At 36.8% G+C, this 23,132-nt stretch overlaps 1 protein-coding gene across 1 annotated transcript in view; it reads right to left on the bottom strand.

Annotated features, from left to right (window-relative positions):
• Positions 1–549: 549 nt before the first annotated feature.
• LOC131055142 (pentatricopeptide repeat-containing protein At4g02750) overlaps positions 550–23,132 on the bottom strand; it is a 57,307-nt gene continuing 34,724 nt past the window's right edge. The window contains exon 3 of the mRNA XM_057989770.2: positions 550–976. The gene's annotated coding sequence lies outside the window, so the exon portion shown is untranslated. The remainder of the gene's footprint in view (positions 977–23,132) is intronic.

Here is a 23,132-nt window from a genome sequence, read left to right as displayed (position 1 = left end):
GAAGCTCTCTTCACTTTCGTATCTTCTATCTTCCATCCCGCTTTCTTGATTGATTTCCATCATCCTTCTCGAGTCCGTGTAGCCTGCTATCACATGACTGAGTATAATGACACGCCAAAAATATTTGCATTTCATGTAGTTGCACTTGCATTACCACATATTAAGCATTTCATACATACACATATAGATATCACAATTGCATTGCATCCTGCACACAACACATGTTAGCACATTTTACATTCTCATCATGTATATAGTCATTTGCATTATCATATTCATCCCCATTTCATACATTCACATTTGCATTAGCATAACATATTCAAAACATAAAAGAACAAAAATATTGCATTTCATTATGTACATATTTGCATCCATATCATAAGCATCACATAACACATACATCATAAAGCATCTCATCACATAGGTACACATACATATAGCTGCTGCAAAGAGGTATCATCTCATATATATAATCATAAGTGTCATGATACAATGATGTCAAAATACATATGGCCACAACCAATCCTCATGTCGCCCTATCCGGACAGAGGAACCCACTAATCACTACCGCTAGTACTGTTGGTAATGCTAATCCTGTCCATGTCATCGTGTCCCACGCCACATGTCCCACCCTCATCTCCAATCCTGGATCTTGGAACACTCGTCTTAGTGCATCCCTGTCTCCCTCTCGATCATAGGGTATCGGCTCCCCATCGATCAGTATCCGCAGAATCCTGTAAACATCCTCCAAGGTGACTGTCATCTCACCCATCGGCAAATGGAACGTACATGTCTCTGAGTGCCATCTCTCAACCAGCGCAGTTAGCAACCCCATGTTTGCCCGAAACTCAGGCACATACATAATATATCACAGGCCCATACCCTCAATGGCAGCTCTGTCCTCGAACGTCAACTCTGGTCGCAACCTCTGAGTCGACGGGAATCTCTCTCGCGACTTCAGCATAGGCAAATACTCCTGCAGTCAAGCAAGTCAATCATATCAGTCGTAGTGGCATTCACTGTTCATCACAAAATGCTACTTTTTATCTAAGTGCATATGGTACTCTATCCTAGTAACACTCACTGTTCATCACAAAGTGTTGCTGATTATCCTAGTGGTACTCCCTGCTCATCACAAAGTACTACGTGTTTTGCACTCCCTGTTCATCGCAAAGTGGTGCTCACATTTGCACTCCCCGTTCATCACAAAGTGTTGCTCATATTTTAGTACTCCTTGTTCATCACAAAGTACTATGTCTTGGTACTCACTGTTCATCACAAAGTGCTTTGATCTATCCTATCCTAGGGCCTCTGCTTGAGTGAATCCTCTTGAGTAGTTTACCAATTGGCAACGTATGTCCTATCACAAAATTGTCAATCCTAGCCCTATCTGCTATCCTAGTCTTCCCTAGAGGACTTGCTTGAGTGTATCCTCTCAGTAGCTTGTCCAATCGACATCGTATGTTCATCACAGAACTGTCAATTTGACCTTGAAGACATAAACGCGCCTTCATGACATAAACACGCTTAAAGACCGCATAAACACGCCCGCTCTACACAGACACACTTGAAATACACAGACGTGCCTATGCTCTGCACAGACGCGCTTGTCCTGCACAAACGTGCCCATATTTCACAAACGCGCCTGAACAATGCAGACGTGCTCGCATTTGGCACAGATGCTTTTTCTAGCATAGACATGCCTGGCACAAACATAGATGCGCCTAGCCAGCATAGACGCGCCTGGCACCAACACAGATGCGCCTCGACGTTTTGACATTTTTTGGACATTATTCTAACATGCATTAAATGTGCTACCCAACATGCATTTATAACAACATTTATTGCAACAAAGTACAAGGAGGTTTTGTGGTACTTATCTACTCTCCTGCATCTGTTGGCCTCTGAAATCGGTGAATGCGATCGAATCTGTGAACCAATGCCATCACTGCTGACTGCTGCTGCTCTATTCTCTCTCTGCACTCTGATCTCTTGGATGTGTGGATGACAATGAGGATGTTTTGCCATCGTAGTCTATCTTATAGACTACCATAGCCCTAGCCCTAGCCCTCATCTCTCGAGTCAGCCTTCTTTATCCCGTGACTCTGTCACTCTATCCGATCAATCCTTTCTAGCCTTTCTTTCTTATCGAGAGATTGTCTGCAATCTTTTCACACATTTTCATCCAATCTCTCAAGGGGGCATATCATTCCCATCTTGGGGCAATTTTGTATCAGTTCATATTATCTTCTTTGAAACAACGCGACAAGCCGCATTGTCTCAAAGAGGGGCAAAATGTAGACACCTAAAATTGTCATGTCCAATTAAATAAATATTTTATTTATTTAATTACTTTTAGCCTAATTCATCCATTAATTGAATAAATCTTTATTTATTTAATTAATTCATTTATCCTCTTCTAGCCTTATTTCTCATTTAAATAAATACTTTTATTTATTTAAATTACCCTTTTCCCGAATTAAATAAATATCTTATTTATTTAATTGATCCCACTTCTTCTATTAATTAAATAAATCTTTATTTATTTAATTAATTCATTAACCTTTTCTACCTATGACACATGTCATTCATCTCTTAATTCCTACACTACCTACCCTTTCATTATTTTATTATTTCTTTTACCTAACCCCTAATCATAGCTGACCTCTTTTACACCTCTCAATCTTATCCCTCCATTTCATATAGTGTCTTCTATATAAGGAGATGCTTCCTGCATTATCAACCCTAACTGGCTAATCAATTTATGCATTTGACTACACTACACTTTTCATGTGAGATCCTACTTGCAACCACATTCCGTTCTTTGCTGAGCTCTTGTGCACATAAAATCTGAGAGCAAATATATCAAGCAAGATCAATGGAGATAGGAAGAATGGAGATTCAAACCCTATTGGACATGTGATGGTATAATATTTGTGATTTCATTTGATTTGCATTGTTTTAGGTAATCTTCATATGTTATGGTGGATCTTTGTTGTTGTCAGGCTAGGGTTTTTGTGGTTGAATTCATTTAGTCTTTCAACATTGTTGTATCCATTTTCACCATATACAGTGATATTTCAAATTTTGACAATCATATCACTTGGGAAATTACCAAGACTTAGGGATTTGGGGCCTACAACTCATACCCGTAAGAAAAAAAAAAGGAAGAAGAAAATTGGCAATGGTGATACAAGTCAACAAACTACTAAAAATTTAAAGAGGATAAAATTATCAAATGTTTAGAGAGATCTTCAAGAGTTAGAGGACCTTTGCCTCCCTCCATCTCTTAAATAAAAAATAAAATATATTACCTAAAATGTAAGGGACGCTATCTTTCTTTTTTTGTTGGTACCTCGATAATTTTTAGCCTAGCCCAAGCCAAGTGAGACTATAAATAGGGGACATCATCCCTAACCTAAACACATAGCATTAATGTAAATAGTCTAGACTCGCAAGCACACTAGCCCAACAAGCGCATGGAGCACTAAGTCACTTAGAATGAACACCGTTAGTATCAATCTGAAAGTTCAAACATTCAACCACGATGGATTGAGGAGGGCATTATGTCCACAATTAGAATGGCTTGGTGGGGGTTTGTAACTTGGTGGAAACATCAACAATGCCCTGATTTAACCATCACAGTATGCCATGAATGGAAAGTAACTTAAATGTTTTTATAGAAGTATATTTTAAGGTATTTTTGTAATAATAAGTATAATATGAGTTTCTTGTTTCTAGAGTATACCAAGTTGTTTTTTTTCATCTTAAAAATGTTTTATTAAATTTGTGGAGGAACTCCATATTTAATAGTTCTAAGCACCATAACAGTAAGGGAGGTACACCCATTCATGTTTATCTAAAAGAGAGCCTCTTAATTGTTAACTTTGGATGTTCTCTATGTTATAGAGTGGTTTTGGTTAACTTAGAGAAGGATAATATAACATTTGGTATATGGTTTATTTATGCCCCCAATGACTATGGAGAGAGGACTAAACTTTGGAAATGATTGGCATCATCCCTCCTATTGTTTCTTAGATTATCCCAAATGAGGTAGAAAGGTAATGGACTTTTTTTCGGCTAACATCAAGAGAAATCTCAACTTGGTTGATCATCATGAATAGAACAAAGCCAACGGTAAAATTGTTTTATTTACTTGTTGTAATAGTTGGAATTATGTAAAAAGGATCTATTCTAGATTAGATAGATTTATGTTTAGAAAAACTTCTTCTATTTTGATAGTATCGAGAACTGAAATTATTTCCAATTTTTCTATTTACAATATAAGGTAATCATCTCATTAAAGACACCATTGTTGTGAAAGATAATAGATTTGATGAAAAATATAAAAGGGGTAAACTATTTAAGTTGAATGTTGACTTGATAAAGAAAAATAATAGATGATATTTCTAGTATTAGAAGTATTAATAGTTTTTTTTCTTACTTATCTATTAATTAACAAGGATAAGGTTGTGGGTAGATGGACATCCTTTTTCAACAATATTAGGGAAAAAATGGCTCTTGATAGAAGAACTAAAAGCACTCTATAGGAGAATATTTCATCTTATGTAGGCAAAGTACATAATGACCCTAACAATGAGTTCCCAATCAATAATCTTGCTAAGATCAAACATAAATTAAGGAGTGCACAGAGTCATAAGGCACAAGGTACTAAAACTAAAGCTGAAATAAACTAGTTAAGGAAGAGGAATAAACGAACTAAATATTTACTTAAGTTGTACAATACTAAGAATCTTATTAATAGAAAGTGTTATTTGGTTAGAGTTCATATTTATAATTATTTTGTTGGATTTGTGCATTTTGGTAATATACTCCTTGATGGCTCAATGGCAAAAATGGCTCTTTGGCAAAAATGGAATGGAGAATAGTGGACAGAAAGGGCAACAATCACTTCTTAGATCCAAGAGTTTTTCTCCAACAAAATCTGAATAACATAGGGTTTAGGGGTTCTAGAAACTATCCGTTGGCATTTGAAAGCAGACATTTGCAAAAATCTTCAGAAGGCAAGGGTCCTTGTTCCTTCCCAAATAATATTTCGATCTTCCATTATGGCATTCTGGGAAGTCGATCAACCCTCCTTTGCCAAAGAAGGCATGGATGCATGAGCATTGGAAGCTCTCAAATTCCATGAATGAGATATTGAATCTTCAAAGAGATAAATGGAAAATGCAGGGAATTGTTTTTGTAAAACCCCTAATATGTATTCCTCTAGGTCCGATGATTAGGAATTTCCATTCCTCTTCATTCTCGCCAACATTCCCAAACAAAATTCCTCTGTTTCAGAAGAAGGATTCTCGTGGTTCTTTCAACATAGGAAGTAGAAGACCAGTGGGAAGAAGATAGTTTTGATAGGGAGCATGGGAAGGAAACATAGAGATGAATAATATAAGAAATAAGAGATGAAAAAATAAAAATATAGAGATTTCAAAAAATCAGATAAAAGATGGAAAAAACAAAACCATTTCTTCACTAGATAAAGGGAAAGCTAAAGTGGGTCAGGATGGAGAAGTGTCAATCTCAAACTCTAGAGAGGTGGTGGAAAGAGAACAAAGGGACAAAGAAAAATGATCATGGTTGGAGGACAAAGGAAGCGACTTCCCTTCACCTGAAATTCAAGTAGATAGTGAAGATAGGGACATAGAAAAGGAATTAAGGTTGCAGGACCAAGAAAGAGTTTTTGGGGTGAATCTTACCTTTTCCAGGAGTCAACTCTCTCTTCTTAGATAGAAGAATTTTGCCAAAGAGCGATAATATGTAAGTTCTGGAAACTATCTATAGGGAAAAAAACATTTATTTCAATGGGTTTCAAAAAAATTGGGTGGGTGTATCTAAGGTTTTTCCGATAAATAATAGAAATCGTTTTTTCATTTCTTTGTTTGATTCTAAGGAAAGTAGAGATAGAATCTTTAAGGAGAAATTTTGTTTTAATAAATTTTTTGGCTTGCATATGCAAATGTGGCAACCTAACTTTGATCCCAATTCGGAAATCATAAAATTTGTTCCTTTTCAAATACATCTTCAAAGTCTCCCACTTGAATATAGAGAATTGGCTATTATAGTTGGGTAAGATTGTGGGTATCTTCTTAAGGGTACACTCAAACTTATTTGAAAACCTTAATCTACTTGTAAGAATGTGTTTGCTTATGGATACTACTAAGATGATCCTCTCCTCTATAAATATTACCTCTAAAAATGACAATTGGCACCAAAATGTGTTTTTCGAAGAACCTTCTTAGGTCTGTGAGAACTGCCATTTATTAGATCACTCAACAACCTCTTTCCTTGATTTTGGTTGTAAATAAAACTTGAAAATTCCCTCTTCAAGTTTTGAGGAAAGCATTTTTTCCTCTTTTTTCCCCTCTTCTGAGGATAGGCCATTTCCAACTGACCTACTTCTGGATATCTCATTTTCTGGTCTTCAAAAAGATACTCAAATTTCTATTGATGGAAGTTGAGAAACTATTGGAATCAAGGGTTCTCTTCTTAGGGATGGATTGAGGAACTCCAAGATAAGATATTAGAGGAAATAGCAGATCAAGTATTAAGTGAAGACTAGGAGCTCTGGATGAAAAATAGAGGTGAGGGTCAGATGTTACTTTCTGAATTATCTTTGAGTCCATTTGGGAATATGTGTTTAGAACAAAGGAGTAGCCAATACTCAGTCTCTCCATTAATCATAATAAATATTAGTGAGATTGTGTCTCCTATTCATTTTCCATTAGCAACTACAAACGTTAGGAGGGATAAAGTAGTGAAGATGTTGAAATTTTTCAATGAGTCAAGAATAAAGAAGAATAGGGAAACTATCCTTAAATATTTTCATTTAAGTCCAAGATTGTTGGATATTTCAGATATTCAAATTGCTAATAAGCATATGGAAAACAAAGCCTTTGATCTAGAAGAGATCCCCCATAATATAGGTTTAGATTTGTTAAAAAAAGGAAGTGAATCCTCAAATCAATCAAGCCAAAATGAAATAGGAAGGTTGGTATTCTATTACTGCAAGCATTTTTTAAAACTCAAAGATAATTCTCCAATGTTAAGGATTGAAATCGATCAAGTTATCTGTAATGATCTAGAATCTCCTTCATCCAATTCTCAAGTTGCAGAGATAAACTTTCAAATAGGGGGCTCATAGGTTTTTACACCAATCAAACTAAAAAGAAGCAGACCCCTGGTTAGTTCTAATAATTCAAGAATTAAGTATAAAGATTATCGTAATTCATTATTCTCAGCAGTTCATAGTTTAAAGATCGACAAAAGAAGCTCTATGAGACTTATGGGGAAACAAAATTTGAAAGCTTCTCAATCTATGCCTACAAACAAATCATTTGCTCTGTCTTCATTTACTTTTGAGAATAATGAAGTTTTGACTTGGTCCTTATCAGACTCTCCCTCTTAGTTGAAAGGAGAAATATCAACGAATCAAGATAATCAAACCCCTTCAAAGAGTCTTCTTGTATTTAAAAACTCTAATTTAGTGGAATCAGTATCTCCCTCTCCTCTAATAGGGGAATTGGTAGTAGTATGTGATTTCCTAGGAATATCTAATCCATAAAATGGCATAACTAAGGACTCATGGTTAGAAAAACAAGAATTGATCAAGAAATTTTTTAATTTGGAAGATTCAATAGAGGAAGAAAATGGACATTTTGATTTTAATTCCCAATTAATGGAAATTGCCAAAGAACCAGTCCAATAAACTCAAACCAATCCAATAAAATCAAACCAAACTATGGTTAATTGCCAGAGGAAAGGAGAGGTAGAAATTCTTCTATGGTATTAAGGTCTTTGGATGGAGACTATAGGAACTAGTTAAAAATAGCTTCCCTATGGAGCAAAGGGAAGGGGATTTCCCCTGTCAAGGGTTTATAAAAATAATATCATGGAAAGTTAGGGCTAGAGAACCCTTACAAAGCAACGCTTGGTTAGGCATTGCATAAAAGTTTCAAAGCCAGAGGTGGTATTGCTTCAGGAAACAAAATTGAATAAAGAACATATTTCAGCTTTCACAAAAAAATAGGCTTTTGGGAAGTTGAATCGGTTGATGTTGTGCATTCAATTGGAGGATTGGCCTTGCTGTGGAACCCAAGGAAAATATCATACTCTCACTTGTCCTCTAATAATCATTGGATATCAGGATTTCTCTCTAGTTTTCAGGAAGATATAAAGTTTGATATTCTTAATGTCTATGGACCAGTGCAAAATAGCATGAAGATGGCCTTATGGACGTACCTGGATAGGATTCTGCAAAATATTCCTCAAAATAATGTGGTGTTAGGAGGGGACTTCAATGTGTTTCTTCATCTCACTGAGAAATATGGAGGTATTCAGAAGGAGTCTCAGTCTCAAATCGACTTTAGAGAATGGGTTGTTAAAAACAATCTATTGGATATAGCTATGGAAAATGGTGTTTACACATGGAATAATGGAAGATTGGGTTTTAGCTATATAGCTAAGAGGTTGGATATATTTTTCTTTAAAGGGGATCTCTCTTTAGTTCATTTTACTTTAAAATCCTTAATTATGCCAATCTCGACCACTATACGGTTCAATTAGAACTCTCTGGAGATAATAAACCCTTAAACTGCTCATTTCAATTTGAAAAAATGTGGATGAGGGATCAAGACTTTTTTCAATTCATTGAAAAATGGTGGTAGGAAGGGAGGTTTGAAGGATCTAAGTTTTTCCTATTTTGTATCAAAATTGAGAAAGGTCAAAAAAAATCTGATTATGCACATGAACTTTCTATGTTTTATGCCTGTCTATAAAATCGCTTGAGGAAAAGATCCTAGCCAAATGATGAAGAGGGAAGGTCCAAAGTTCAACAGGGAAAACTTTGGTATATGGAAAGACAGGATGAAGATATTCATCAAAAGTATGGGTGTTCAACACTAGAGTTATGTTGAAAATGTATATGTTGTTCCTACCGGTACTCTCACCGATGACCAAAAAAGAGAGATACAAGAAAATGGGCAAGTCATGGAAGCCCTCATGAGTAGTCTATCTGACATTGAGTTTATTGATGTTCAGGACAAGACAAATCCCAAAGAAGTATGGGATGCTCTTGAAAATATCTATGGTGGTGATGAGCATGTAAAACAGGCTAAGGAAGAGAGCTTGAGAGGAAAGTTTGAAGACATGAGAATGGTTGAAGGAGAGACCATTCAGTAGTATGGAATAAGAATCAAAATAGTTGTTGGAGAAATAAAGAGTGTAGGTGACAAAATAGAAGATTCCATTGTGGTAAGTAAAGTCCTGAGATCCCTGTTGCCGATCTATGCAATAAGGGTTGCTGCTATTCAGGAGCTGAGATCAATAGACAAGTCTAAGGCATCCTTGGACTCCATCATAGCCAAGTTGACAGCCTAGAGCTGAATAGCTTTGATGGTAGTGTTCAAAAGTCAGAATCAACCTTTAAAGCTTCTGCTATACCATCCAGAAAAGGAAAAGAGGCTAGCACTAGTGGGGAACCTAGTCAGAACAGAGAAATGAAGGATGAAGAGTTTCTGATGGAATTTGAAGCTCTTCTAGCCAGGAGATTCCCAAAAGGAACTGGTAAATACAAAGGTAAGCTACCTTTGAAATGTTTCTCCTGCAACCGGATAGGACATATTGCTATGAACTGTCCTAATAGTGACAACAAGGACAAACCGGAAAGGTTCAAGAAATTCAAAGGAGGAAACCGAAGAAATTGTTTTGTGGCAGTTGATGAAGGTGTCACAGATGAGGAATCAGAAGATGAAGAAAATGAAGACATTGTGTTCGTTGCTGTAAAGGAAGATGTGACAGTCAAGAAGGCTCTTGTCTCCTGGTTTGATGATTCCAATGAGTGGATCATTGACAGTGGCTGCTCTCACCATATGACTGGTGACCGAAGCAAGTTTCTATCATTAGAAGATTATGATGGTGGTGTGGTTCGCTTTGGCAATGATGCACCATGCATTGTCAAAGGCAGAGGGTCCATCTCCTTGAATGGAAAGAGTAGTGCTGACAATGTGTATTGGGTTGATGGTCTCAAACACAACCTTTTAAGTGTTGCTCAGTTAAATGATAGTGGACTCACTCTGCAATTCAAGAATGGAGTTTGCAAAATCAAAGGTAAAGATGGTAAATTGGTAGCCACCGGCATGCAGACTAAACGTAACCTATTTCATCTCAATGCTAATATAAGTACATGTCTTATCGCTAAACTTGATGATAGCTGGATATGGCATAGGAGATTCTGCCATGTGAACTTTGACAACATTGTGAAGGCTAGTAAGATCAAGGCAGTTAGAGGGTTGCCGGTGCTGAGTAAACCTGATAATATCTTGTGTAGAGAATGTCAATTGGGGAAAATGTCTTCCTCAACTTTTAAAGGTAAATCTTTCACTGTTGACAACTTACTTGATCTTGTGCATACTGATTTATGTGGTCCTATGAAAACTAGAAGTGTGTAGGGTGATAGGTACTTCATGATTCTCACTAATGACTGCTCAAGAATGATGTGGGTCACATTCTTGAAAGACAAGTCTGAAGCTTTTGGGAAATTCAAAGCTTTCAGAGCATTAGTGGAAAAGGAAAGCGGTAGAAGGATCAAGTGTCTCAGAACTGATCAAGGAGGGGAATTCACTTCCAGTGAATTCAACAAGTACTGTGAAGAATTTGGCATCAAGAGACAGCTGTCTGCCCCCCGGACTCCACAGCAAAATGGCCTAGCAGAGAGGAATAACCGGACTGTGGTTGAAGCAGCTAGAACTATGTTGATTCAAGGAAAGGTTGCTCACACCTTTTGGAGAGAAGCGGTGAGCACTGCAGTTTACACTATGAACTGGGTACTCATCAAAAAGGGCAAGGACAAAACTCCTTATGAGTACTGGACCGGTAAGACCCCTGTGGTAAACTATTTTAAGGTCTTTGGTAGTAAATGTTACATCAAGAGGAGTGAACATCAGGGCAAATTTGAAGCTAAATGTGATGAAGGAATATTTCTAGGATATTCCACCAAGAGTAAAGCTTTCAAGTGCTACAACAATAGGACTCAAAGAATTATGGAAAGCATCAATGTAAGAGTTGATGAATCCTCTGAGAAGACTGAGAAAACCGGCAGTGAGCAAGTTGTAAATGAACCGACTGCAACCTTCTGGGAACCGGTTGTCAGTCAACCGAGCACTAGTAACAGTGTTCCTGAACCGGTGAATGTTGATACTGATGAAGACAAGGATGAAGAAGAAAAGCAAGAAGAACCAATTAAGACCATTCCTCGGTATGTCAAGTTGAATCATGATCCCAAGTAGATCATAGGTGATAAGGATGCAGGAATCCTTACCAGAAGAAAGATCAGAGAAAACTTATGTATGATCTCTGAATTTGAGCCTAAATCATTCAAAGAGGCTCATAATGATGAAGACTGGATCAAGGCACTGGGAGAAGAACTTGACCAGATAGAGAAAAATGGTACATGGTCCTTGGTACCCAGAGCAAAGCATAAAAATGTCATTGGCACCAAATGGGTGTTCATAAATAAGTTGAATGAGGATGGCACAGTGATTAGGAATAAAGCCAGACTGGTATGCAAAGGATATGCTCAAGAAGAAGGTGAAGACTATGGGGAAACCTTTGCTCCTGTAGCCAGATTGGAAGGAGTTCGTATGCTTCTTGCATATGCAGCTTTTAAGAGATTCAAGGTATATCAAATGGATGTAAAATCTGCATTCCTAAATGGTGTACTTGAAGAGGAGGTATATATTGAGCAACCAGACGGGTTTACCCTATCTGAAGACAGTGACATGGTATGTAGGCTACACAAAGCATTATATGGTCTAAAGCAAGCACCTAGGGCATGGTATGAGTGCCTACATTCCCATCTTGTGAAGATTGGATTTGAGAGAACAAGTGAAGATAGCAATATCTACTTGAAGTCTGAAGAAGATCAGATCCTGATCTGTGAAGTTTTTGTTGATGACATCATCTTTGGTGGAAATGACAAGATGAGTCATGAGTTTGCTGATGAAATGAAGAAAGAGTTTGAAATGTCACTCATAGGGGAGATTGAGTTCTTCATTGAACTGCAGATCCAGCAGATGAAAGATGGAATCTTCATCACTCAGTCCAAATATGTCAAAGAGGTGTTGAAGACTTTTGGCATGGAAGATAGCAAACCGGTTGGTACACCGATGGTGACCGGTTGCAAATTGACAAAGGAAGATGATTCTGCACTAGTTGATGAGAAGGAATACCGATCAATGATTGGTAAGTTGCATTATGTAGTGCATAGCAAACCGGATATTGCACATGTAGTTGGAATCACTGCAAGGTTCCAGAAGAGTCCAAGAGAATCTCACTTGAGTGCAGTCAAGCGGATTCTTAGGTATCTAAAGGGAACAATTAGCTATGGATTGTGGTACCCATACAACAATAATTTCAACCTGAAAGTATTCACAGATGCTGATTGGGCCGGTAATGTGGATGACCGGAAGAGCACAATAGATGGTGCATTTTTTCTCGGTGGTAGACTGGTCTCATGGATGAGTAAAAAGCAGAGTTGCATCTCTCAATCTACAATGGAAGCGGAGTATGTTGCAGCTTTCATGAACTGCACTCAGACAATCTGGATGAAGCATGTACTGGAAGGCTTCAAGATCCCTGTATCTGAACCGGTAAGTATATTCTATGATAACACAAGTGCTATCAATATATCAAAGAATCCAGTTTTACATTCTAGAACCAAGCATTTTGAGCTTAAGTATCATTTCTTGAGGGAAAAGGTTCAGAATAAAGAGATTGCACTGGAGCATGTGTCCAGTAAGGAGCAGTTAGCAGACATATTCACCAAGCCTCTTCCAAAGACAACATTTGTGCATTTGAGAGGTGAATTAGGGGTATTGCCCCTTAAGGAGGTGAACTAAAAGTGGTTGTTCCACATCAGTCAGGTACTGGATAGACAAATCTTTGGTTGATTGGTGTGTTTAAGGATGCTACTCCTCAGGGGGAGCAGCATGAGGAAATAGTGATGATTGTACCTCCACTTTGGCATTGTTGTCAAAGGGGGAGAAGAAGTGAAGCGAAAAGATATCTACAACAAATGGGGAGAAGATGTGAAGCAGAGAAGATATCTTTTGTATATTGCCATCAATGCCAAAGGGGGAGATTGTTGGCATTATGTGAACTGGCATGAGCATTATGTGAACTGGCATCAGCCTTATGTAAACTAGCATGAAGACATAATGATATTGTATGTTGTCATTGATGTCAATATGAGACATAGTGTGAACCGGCACATGAGATAAGTGAAGAAAGAGGTACCGACATATGTGTGAACTGGTATATGCCAAAGTGAAGCGGCACATTTGTTCAAAGTGAACCGGCATGCAGTTATGGGAACTGGCACATGGAAGCACTGTATGACTACCAGTTGGTATGGCAGCTTCCACTTCGGGGTTTCCGATTGGAGTATCTCAAGTCTGTGTGACTCAATCAGTGATCTTTGTGTGATGAGTTAGCAGTATGATGGAGGACAGATAGTGTTGCCATGTAAGCTCTGTGCGCGTGAAGGATCTTGCATGAAGAAGACTATTCCTATCTACCTTGGGAATGTGCGAAGTCTGTCAAATGGTGATAACGTGTGATGGGTTATCAGCCGCCATGAAAACGGTGGATAATGGATGATGGAGAATGTCTTGAGATCGACTCAAGACTAGTGCATTTAATGCAATATGTTTCAACGGTCAGGATCAAACAGTTTGAATTGCTCAACCTAATAGGTTTAGGGTTTAAGGTTTTTGCTACCAACTTGTATGTTCCCTATAAGATTGATGTTAGGTTTCTGTTTGAAGTTGCTGGCAAAAGTTGTGAGTGTTATCCAACGAAAGTGATACAAGATTCTTGCCAGACCATAGGAGAGAAGAGATACCTGCAAAGTGTATGTGCAGAAGGAAAAGAGGAGCCTAAACGGATCTGTATTAGTATTAAGCGTTGTTAACAGATCATTGTAATACCTGTTGATCTCTAACCACTTTAACAGTTGTAAAATCCCCTAACAGGGTAGCCTTAACTGGCTTGGTTCAAAATCCCTTAAATCGGGTGGTCTTAACCGGCTTGCTGTAAATCCCTTAACCGGGTAACTCGAAGCTAATGAGTTCTGAGAAGCTAGAAAAGCTTAGGAGATCCTTTCAGCTATTGAGTTCTTAAAATCCTCTAACAAGGTGACCCTACCGGGTATCCCTTAACTGGGTGATCCTTAATAGGATCGGTTCCTACCAGAACCTATTGTAATGTTCTTAACCGGACAAGGCTCCTAACAGAGCGGACTTCTAAAGAGTTCAAAAAGCAGCTTGTGGGTATTCATCCCCATCGTGGTTTTTTCCCAGTTGGGTTTCCACGTGAAAAATATGTGTGTCATGTGAAATGCTTTTGTCTTGTGATGCTTTGTTTTATCTGATTATGCACATGAAGTTTCTATGTTTTATGCCTGTCTATAAAACATATTGAACTCACTATTGTGAAGATTTGATAGTTAAAGTCTACTAGTTCATGCATGTGAATATTATGATAATGTAGTATTAAGCTAAGAGAAAAGCTTAGTGAATGATCGGTTCATGACTAATTGAGCTATATTGGATACTACCGGTTGCACTCTGTTTGATTGGTATCTCTGTTTATCAGCCATTGTGAGTGTTTGCTGTCAAACCGGTTTTGGACTGTATTTGTGTCTGTACTGATTCACCCCCCCCCCCCCCCCTCTTAGTACCGGTTTGGTACTAGTGGTTCATCATTGAGTTATCAGATACATATTGGATGGAGTGATCATTGCCCAAGAATCTATACACTCTATTCAAAGCAACAAGCATCCAAGAATGCTCATTAAATTGGATATCAATAAGGCCTATGATAAATTTGATTGGAGGTTCTTATGTAAATGTTTGGAGGCTTTAGGTTTTTTGAAAAACTGGATCAATTTTATTTTCTGTTGCATTTCTACTACACATTTTTTAGTTCTAATAAATGGATCTCCCCAAGGTTTCTTTAACTCCTCTAGAGGTCTTCAACAGGGAGACCCTATTTTTCCCAATCTTTTCATCATCTTGGAAGAATATTTGGGTATAACTTTCTACAAATATCAACTGGATGGTCTAATTAGAGGAATAAAGATTACTAATGTAGTTGAGGTGGTCACTCATCAATAATTTGCAGATAATACTACGTTATTTGGCAAAGCTTATAGAAGAGAAGAAATCAAATTTTAATAAATTCTTAGAATATATGCTTTAGCTTCAGGTCAATGGGTTAATGAAGAGAAATCAAAAATTTTCTTTTTAATGTGAAAACGAGGATAGAACATCATATTCTTGCTCAGTTGTGCTTAAAAGAAAGAAAATTGTCTTGCATTTATTTATATCTTCCCTTTGAGAAGGGTTTAAGATCAACCAAAGTTTGGGATCCGATGGGAGAAAGGATGGATAAAAAAATGGAGTCCTGGAAAAAAAAATGGCTTTCTTGGGCAGGAAGAATTATAATGTTAAAGACATTTCTCTGAGCTATCCCAATTTATCTTATGTCTTGCCTTTCCCTTTCAATAGGAGCCAATTATAAGTTAGTAAAGAAGATGAGATCCTTCTTTTGGCAAGGAATGCCTATAAAAAGAAAAATGGCCTTGATAGCTTGGGAAAAGATTTGCAAATCCAAATCCAGGGGAGGGGGTTGGATTGAGGAACCAATTATGGCAAAACAAAGCTTTAAGAGAAAAACTAGTATGGAAAGTCTATAAGGACTCCAATTGGAAATGGGCAAGAATTCTAAAAGGGAAATATTTGGATGACATGACCTTGAAGGCATTTTCAAAGTCCATAACCCACCAAAAGGCTCTAGGGTTTGGAATTTTATTTTGAATTGTAGAAAACTCATCATAGATCAGATTGCATGGAACATGAAAGATGGAGTAAAAGCTCTTTTTTTTTCAAATTCATGGGGTGTTTACTCGGCTATAGATAAAGAGATGGGATAGAATAATCCTAAGGCTATTACAAAAAACAAGTGGGGTATTTCTGTGAAAGACTATATCGCAATGGCAGAGGAGAATCTTCAGATGGAAAGGAAATGGAAAAGCCTTGAAGAATTACCAGCAGACGGGGCAAAAATTAAGTCCTTAATGGAAATTCTGAAGAAGAGATCTTTAGTATTAGAAGAAGGTTCTGATTCAATTATTTGGATGGGGGCAAATTTAGGAAACTACAATTAAAGGGATGGCTATAAAGAAATAGTTCAAAAACAAAATTTTGAGATCTAAAATCCTTATATCTTTGTGTTGGGACAAAAGATTGTTGGCCATTCAGAGGAATTGATTATGTGTTGTGTTGATGTTTTGTCATTGATGTCAACACTAGCTTCTTTGGCTGCTTTATCGGTATCCTTTTGGTCCCGGTAGGTTGTTTGGTTTCTGGCTGGTAAGATCATGATGATCTGGTATACTCTGGTATTCTTTGGCTTATGGAATTGGCTTAGATCTTCTATTTATGCTACTCAAATTCATGTTCAGTCAGTTGGTTTTAATTTGGTGACCAGATGCTATCTTATATGTTGGTAAGCCTAGTTTGTTGATTCGGTGAGGGTTTCATCGACAGATCTTTGTTGAAGATCTTTTGATATTATGCATAAGTGGTGTTGGTGTGGCTTCTAGTAGAGATTCAGGATGCTAATGGTGATCGTGTTCAAGACTTGTCTGATTGGGATCATTGCTTTAGTGTGTGTGGACCTAAATTGGGTCCGGTACTATCTAGGTTATGGACCGACTTAATGTAACGTGGTGTTTGGTCTTGTTGATGTGTTTTCAAGATGTCTTATGGGTCAGATATTATTTGTTTGGTCTCAGGCTGACATGTTTTGTAATTATGTAATTGGTTTTATTGTCTGGTGGCTGACCTTATTGTTTATGGTCGAGGGTTTGTATATATATGATGTAAGATCTCATTGTAGATCATGTAGGAATGGTATAGGAATGAATAATGTAATAATCATTCATGAAGAGGATTTGGTTGATCATTGGTGATCGAGTTTGGTTTATGTAAGAGGATTAAGTCCTCCGGTATTGAGCTTAACCGGAATTGTACTCAAGCATAAGAGATGCTATCATTGTAGTTCATTCTTCCTTTTGGATTGTAGTCTGGATTTTTATGTAGTCAGTGAGACTCCTTTTATAATGAGCAATGTGCTCTAGGATGTTGGCCTTCCTGCAAGTGCGAGCCCCTCAATTTATAATCACATACTTACTACAGAAGTATTATATGACTGTGGGTAGGCTTCCCACCGTGGTTTTTTCCTTTACCAGGTTTTCCACATACAAATCTTGGTGTCATGTGGATGGTATCTATTCTCTAATTGTTGCTTGTGGTTAATTGGTATATCTGTTATTTCGGTAATTGGTTTGTGTATTCTGGTATTGGTCTTATGTGTTATGGTATTAAAGTTTTAATTGCTTAAGGTTCTGATAATCTGGTGACAACTGATTCACCCCCCCTTCCCTCTCAGTTGTCTTCCAATTATTTGAACTGTCTAACAAATATGTCTTCCTAAAGCAGGGTATTTTGCATGGGCAACATTGTAGGGCAAAATTCCTACAACATAATGGTTTAACAAGATTGGTTACTTAGGCCCCTCAATTTGTGTTCTATGTGAAAAGGAAGAAGAATCTAATAATCATATCCTCTTGACATGTCCTTTTTCTTCCAAATGTTGGCAATGGTTATGCGCCAAACTAGGATGGTTTTCTTCTTTGCTAAATGACATTTTGAATTTATTTAAAAGTCGGCCTAATCTGTATTCATGAAGTCTATTTAATTCATTATGGATTTCTTCTCCTTCAGTTTTAATTTGGGAAATCTAGAAGGAAAGAAATAGAAGAATCTTTCAAGGGGACAAATTGCCTTGGGAGAGTTTTATGAATAAACTTGAAGTGGCTAATATGGAAGTAGTGAATAGTATATTATTATTTCAATTGTCAAAAAAGACTCAATTCTCTTGATGGGATAGCAAAATAAAAGGAAATTGGTTTGGATTAAAAATTCCTCCCTTTGTTGGGATTGGGTTTGAGGAGGTAGTTAAACAAAGAGCTTTGTTGGTGTGGATTTATCCTAAGGAAGGATGGTATAAATTGAATTTTGATGGGCCTTCTCGAGGTAATCTAGGTGCCTCTAGAGTGGAATGTATAATTCGTCCATCAAATTAAGTGATTGAAGCTAACCAATCCAAAGTTGTAGTAGAGGACACTAACAATGTGGCAGAAATCCAAGCCGCTATAGAAGGTCTTGCTATTTGTAAGGAACTGGGCCCCAAAAAATTAAAAGTAGAAAGAGACTCAACAATAATAATTAATTCTGAGGACCGCTAACACACCTAATTGGAGACTTAATTCTTTTTTAAGCAAAGCCACTCCATTACTTAAAAAATTTGATGCCTATTAATCACAATTTTAGAGAAGCAAATGGAATGGCAGACCACTTAGCATACAGGGGAGCAGATGGCTTCAATGAGAAATACATCAGACCTCCAAGTCTTTTGGAGATTAATGAAAAAAAGAGAGAGTGATCCATTCTTTCTTTCTTCAGAATTTTGAATTATTGCCTTACAGATAGATTCAGTATCAACTATTTTGAAAAGATTTATAAAAGATTCATAAATAAGAAAGGCAGAATAATCATGGAGTATCATGCTAAATGTGAATTTATGTTTAGTAGATACTAACGACAGGAATTCGAAGATGATGATAAATGCTATGAAGTCTCCAATGATCGACATCCTAGGGTGATATGACAACTGCTTCAAGAATTTGAAGTTTCCCTTTTAAAACTCGATTGCCGCCTTTTTTGAAGGAGTTTTTTGTCAGAAAATCTTTTCAGATATTGACTTAGATCAAGGGAATTCGAAATAATATGGTGGATTAAAATTAGTTGTTCCTATCATGGGATGGAGAATTAAAGTTTTTTGTTAGAGTATGGATACAAATCTTCCAATATAGTAGGAAAAAAACCCATTTGATTTGGTGGGGATGATTGAGACTTAATGTCTTCTTCATTAAAGGCTTCTAAAAGTTCTAAAAAGAAGATGGCGGAAGATATATTGCCTATTTAGTCGGCAACCTCCACTAAATATGGTTAATAGTCACTTTGTAAAGAGCATTAACTATAACGAATGTGTATGACATATAAGCGTTGGGGGTTATCATATCCTTGGGTATTTGTTAAGTTCGATGAGTGCTTTGGCGTCCACAACAAGTTTTCGTTGCATTCATTCTTATTCTTTGTCATCTAAAATATAAAGTTAGTTTTTATTGCTTGGAGCATTATCTCGGAGACTTGTCTTTGGTGTCTTATGTGTTTACAGCTATTGGAAAGCAGCAGAGAGAATGGACTCCCCAATCAGGCTCCTATCGTCAAGAAGGTAGATGGATTTTATTGGGGAAATTAAAGAAAAAAGAAAGAAGGAGGTGCTCAACAAATCCCATTTCATCATTTCTAGAGTAGTCAGGAAATTTTGGGCGAACAATTCATCAAAACCAATCACAAGTATAGGATTAATATGGAGATTCCTATGGTGTCATTGCCACCCTACTCCATTTTGGCCTACCAAAGAATAAAACAGAGATATTATGCAGGAAAGTCTTCAAGGCAGATTTGCTTGAAGATTTGAGTAACTCCCTAAATAACATTGATGAGAAATTGACAATTTTGTTGCCCATAGACTATAATGTCATGATCAGGAATGGAAAACCACCACCTAGTTTGCCAATTTTATACTATGAGGATGAGAAAATCTTCAAAGCAAGAAGTCTTATTATAAAAGGGAATGCTAATTTCCTTTGGGCACTGTTTTGGTTGAAATAAATTACTGAAGAAAATTGGATCAAGAAATATCTCGAATTCCATGGTTTTTCATGATTTGCTCCTACAAAAAGGCTAGTAGAATCAGAAGCAAAACTTAAAGATATTATGGCTCACGAGGATCCATATTCATTGGAAGTAATAGATTGCTTCCCAAAACCAAAAGAATTGGTATGGGGCAAGCAGTCCAGTGATTGATTGCTCTGAGACATTCTTCACATGCTAGGTGACCCTCCAAGACAATAGTGGTACTTCATGGCCAAGTTAGGTCATTTTGTTTCTTATTATTTTCAATAGAAGCTAGAAATAGATTTTTGGTTTCGTGAAGGACTCTGTTTTTGTAGAATTTTTGGTTTATGCCCTAAATAATCTATAGGATAAATCGATTATGTTTTTAATTTAGGGCATGTCTCTTTAGACTGGTAAAGACCTTTATAATATATTTCCTCTGTGTGTGTGTGTGTGTGTGTGTGTGTGTGTGTGTGTGTGTGTGTTATATCAACCTTGACCCTTTGACGATAACAAAAAAAAAAAAAAAGACTAAGAATCTGAAGGAAACAATTTGTCCTATTTGGATCAAAGGAGGATTATATAGTGACATTAAGGATATGTATATATGTTTATGATGTTCTATTTATTGCAAAGGATATTAATAGTAATTAAAGAAGAGGAGCTAGGGATATTTGTAAGAGGACTATCCCTAAGAAGATTAACTTGAAAGAGATTTAGGAGCTTAAAAGAGACTATCGTAAGGAGGGAATCCTAAAAACCAATAGCTCTTTAAACAATGGTAAGTCTCCTAGTGTTGATGGTTTCCCTATTGATTTCTACAAAGATAATACTCTTTTGATTGTCGATGGTTAATAATGAAACTATCGAGAATGAAACTCTTAGTGATAATATTAGTTAAGGCATTATCACATTATTGTCTAAAGAAGGTGACAAACTCAAATAAAGAATTGGAGAATCATTACCTTCCTAAATGTATCTTATAAAATCTTATCTAAGATGTTGGCTCTTATATTAACTGATATCTTACCTATGATTATTAATGATGCTTAAATAGGATTCATCGAGGGGAAATACATTATTAAAAATCTAATGATTAGCTTGGAAGCTTTAGATTGATATAAAATATCTAATCAAAAAGTTTGCACATTGATTTTGTACTGAAAATGCATATGATAGGGCGGAACAGTTTTCCATTATTCATATTTGTGTCCTTCAGTTTTACAAATATTTTTTATAAAATCATTTATTTATTCTTCAAATGTATCACACTCAAATTGAAAGTAAACGGATCCCTCTCTGACTCATTTTTTTGCAAAATTCTATAAAGGATAGTTGCTTCAACTTTTTTGTCGTTGCATCAAATAGCTTACATTATATTTCAATCTTTAATTTATTAGATGGACAAGTTAAGAGGATATATTAATCAAATAATGATACTTTATTAAACATTCAATATGTTGATGATATAGCTTTATTTTCTAAACTTGATGAGAATAATCTTAGTAACCTAGTAAATAGACTCTATTTTTATTTTTGTAACTAGAGTTGTTCATAAGAAGTTGATTGTGTTAAGCTAGAGGAATTTGTTGCCATTGTATTGTCATTGATGTCAACCGGTAAACAGGCTTGTCAAATAAGTTGTTGATTGGCATAACTACTAAGTTGTTGTCAACCGGTAAACAAGAATAGAGAGGTGATCAAGCCATTGGTATGGACAATTGGAGAAGATTCAGATGTTGCGGTTCATAATATATGCTCATAACATTGGCATGAGTCTGTGATTGAAACCACATCAAGTTTGGTGAACCAGAGAGTACATTTATAATTGACTGATATGTACTCTATGAAGAAGAATGAATACCGGTCCAGTATGTAGGTAGGTGTCGTATCAACCGTTAAACCCATCCATCGGTAAGCAAGCAAGGGACAAGAAAAAGTTAGGTGTTGCATCAATTGGTAACCATGCAATAGGTAAGAAATCAAGACTCCCACTGGATGAAGATTCTTTCACCGAATGAAGAGAAGGCATGATGGGTTATCGGGATAGAAAAGGAAAGGTAAGAAGTGATGTGTTTTCCTTTATGGAAAACCAGTTGAGATGAGGTTTAGGCTAATATGATCCAAATGATAGAGAAGAGAAGAGTATGGCATGAAGATGAACCAGTTATTATATAATCGGTAGGGTGCGGTGAACCGATAGGTTAACAACAGTTGTGTGTTGGGTTGGTGTGTGAGACTGAATCGACACAATGAACTGAGGTGGATGTCGACGAAGATGACATGTAGGATCCAAGTGACGAACGTGCAATGGTAGAAGAATGGTGCGTCAGTGAGATAGTTGCCGACTAAGTCTGCATTAAATGTCGACTGCGGAAATCACAGAGGAGTTGTAGAGGATTGTGGCTCAAATCTATTCAAAGGATAGAGATTTGATTATTTGATGTCATGATCAAAGCAGGATGGTTGATCGACTAGTTGATCTGGAGAAAGGAACTACGAGATCATTTATGGTGATTGACAAAAGCAGGGTCGGTGTTTGGTAAATATAGTAAACGTGTATTGGAAGAAATAAATATAGCAATGTTGTTTGATTTGTTGCATTTTTTCTATCTCGGAGATGAAATCCGATTTGATTTGATACAGATTGGGTTGGTGAAGAAAACCCTAGGATGCAAGGTTTGATTTTCAGTTTTGGCGGGAAAGCCCAAGTATAAATATGCAGATTGAAGATATGAGTTGATGATGCTAGTTGTTGGAGAAGTGTGTGTTTGAGCGAATAGAGAGTTGAACAGACTAAGTGAGATAGAAAAGGTTGAAGTGATTGAGTATTTGAACGAGAACCGACACGAAAAGTTTAACCGGTAAGGAACAGAGTAACCGTTGAATTGTCACAGAGTTGACAATCAAGTGAACCGGTAGTGGTAGAACTGGTAAGAAGGCACCAAAGAGTGAATGAGTGCAGAGTGAGGATTATAGGAAGTCAGGAAAGGCAAAAGCTGACCAGTAAGGGGTCAAAGAGAGTGAACAGACAACCAATAGGTAAAGAAGTTGTGAGACAGAGATGACAAGAACTATGTTAAATGAAGAAAACATATTGGATATGTATTGGAAGGAAGCAGTTCATACTACTGTATATACTTTGAATTGGGTCCAACTAAGAACAAACAACAGAATGACACCTTATGAACCGTGGTATGACTGGAACCCATCAGTCAAATATTTCAAGGTGTTTGGAAGTAAATGCTT

This window comes from Cryptomeria japonica, chromosome 2 (assembly GCF_030272615.1).
Source record: "Cryptomeria japonica chromosome 2, Sugi_1.0, whole genome shotgun sequence".
Classification (NCBI taxonomy): Eukaryota; Viridiplantae; Streptophyta; class Pinopsida; order Cupressales; family Cupressaceae; genus Cryptomeria; species Cryptomeria japonica.
Note: the sequence above shows the minus strand (reverse complement) of the source record. Positions and strands in the feature narration are given on the sequence as shown.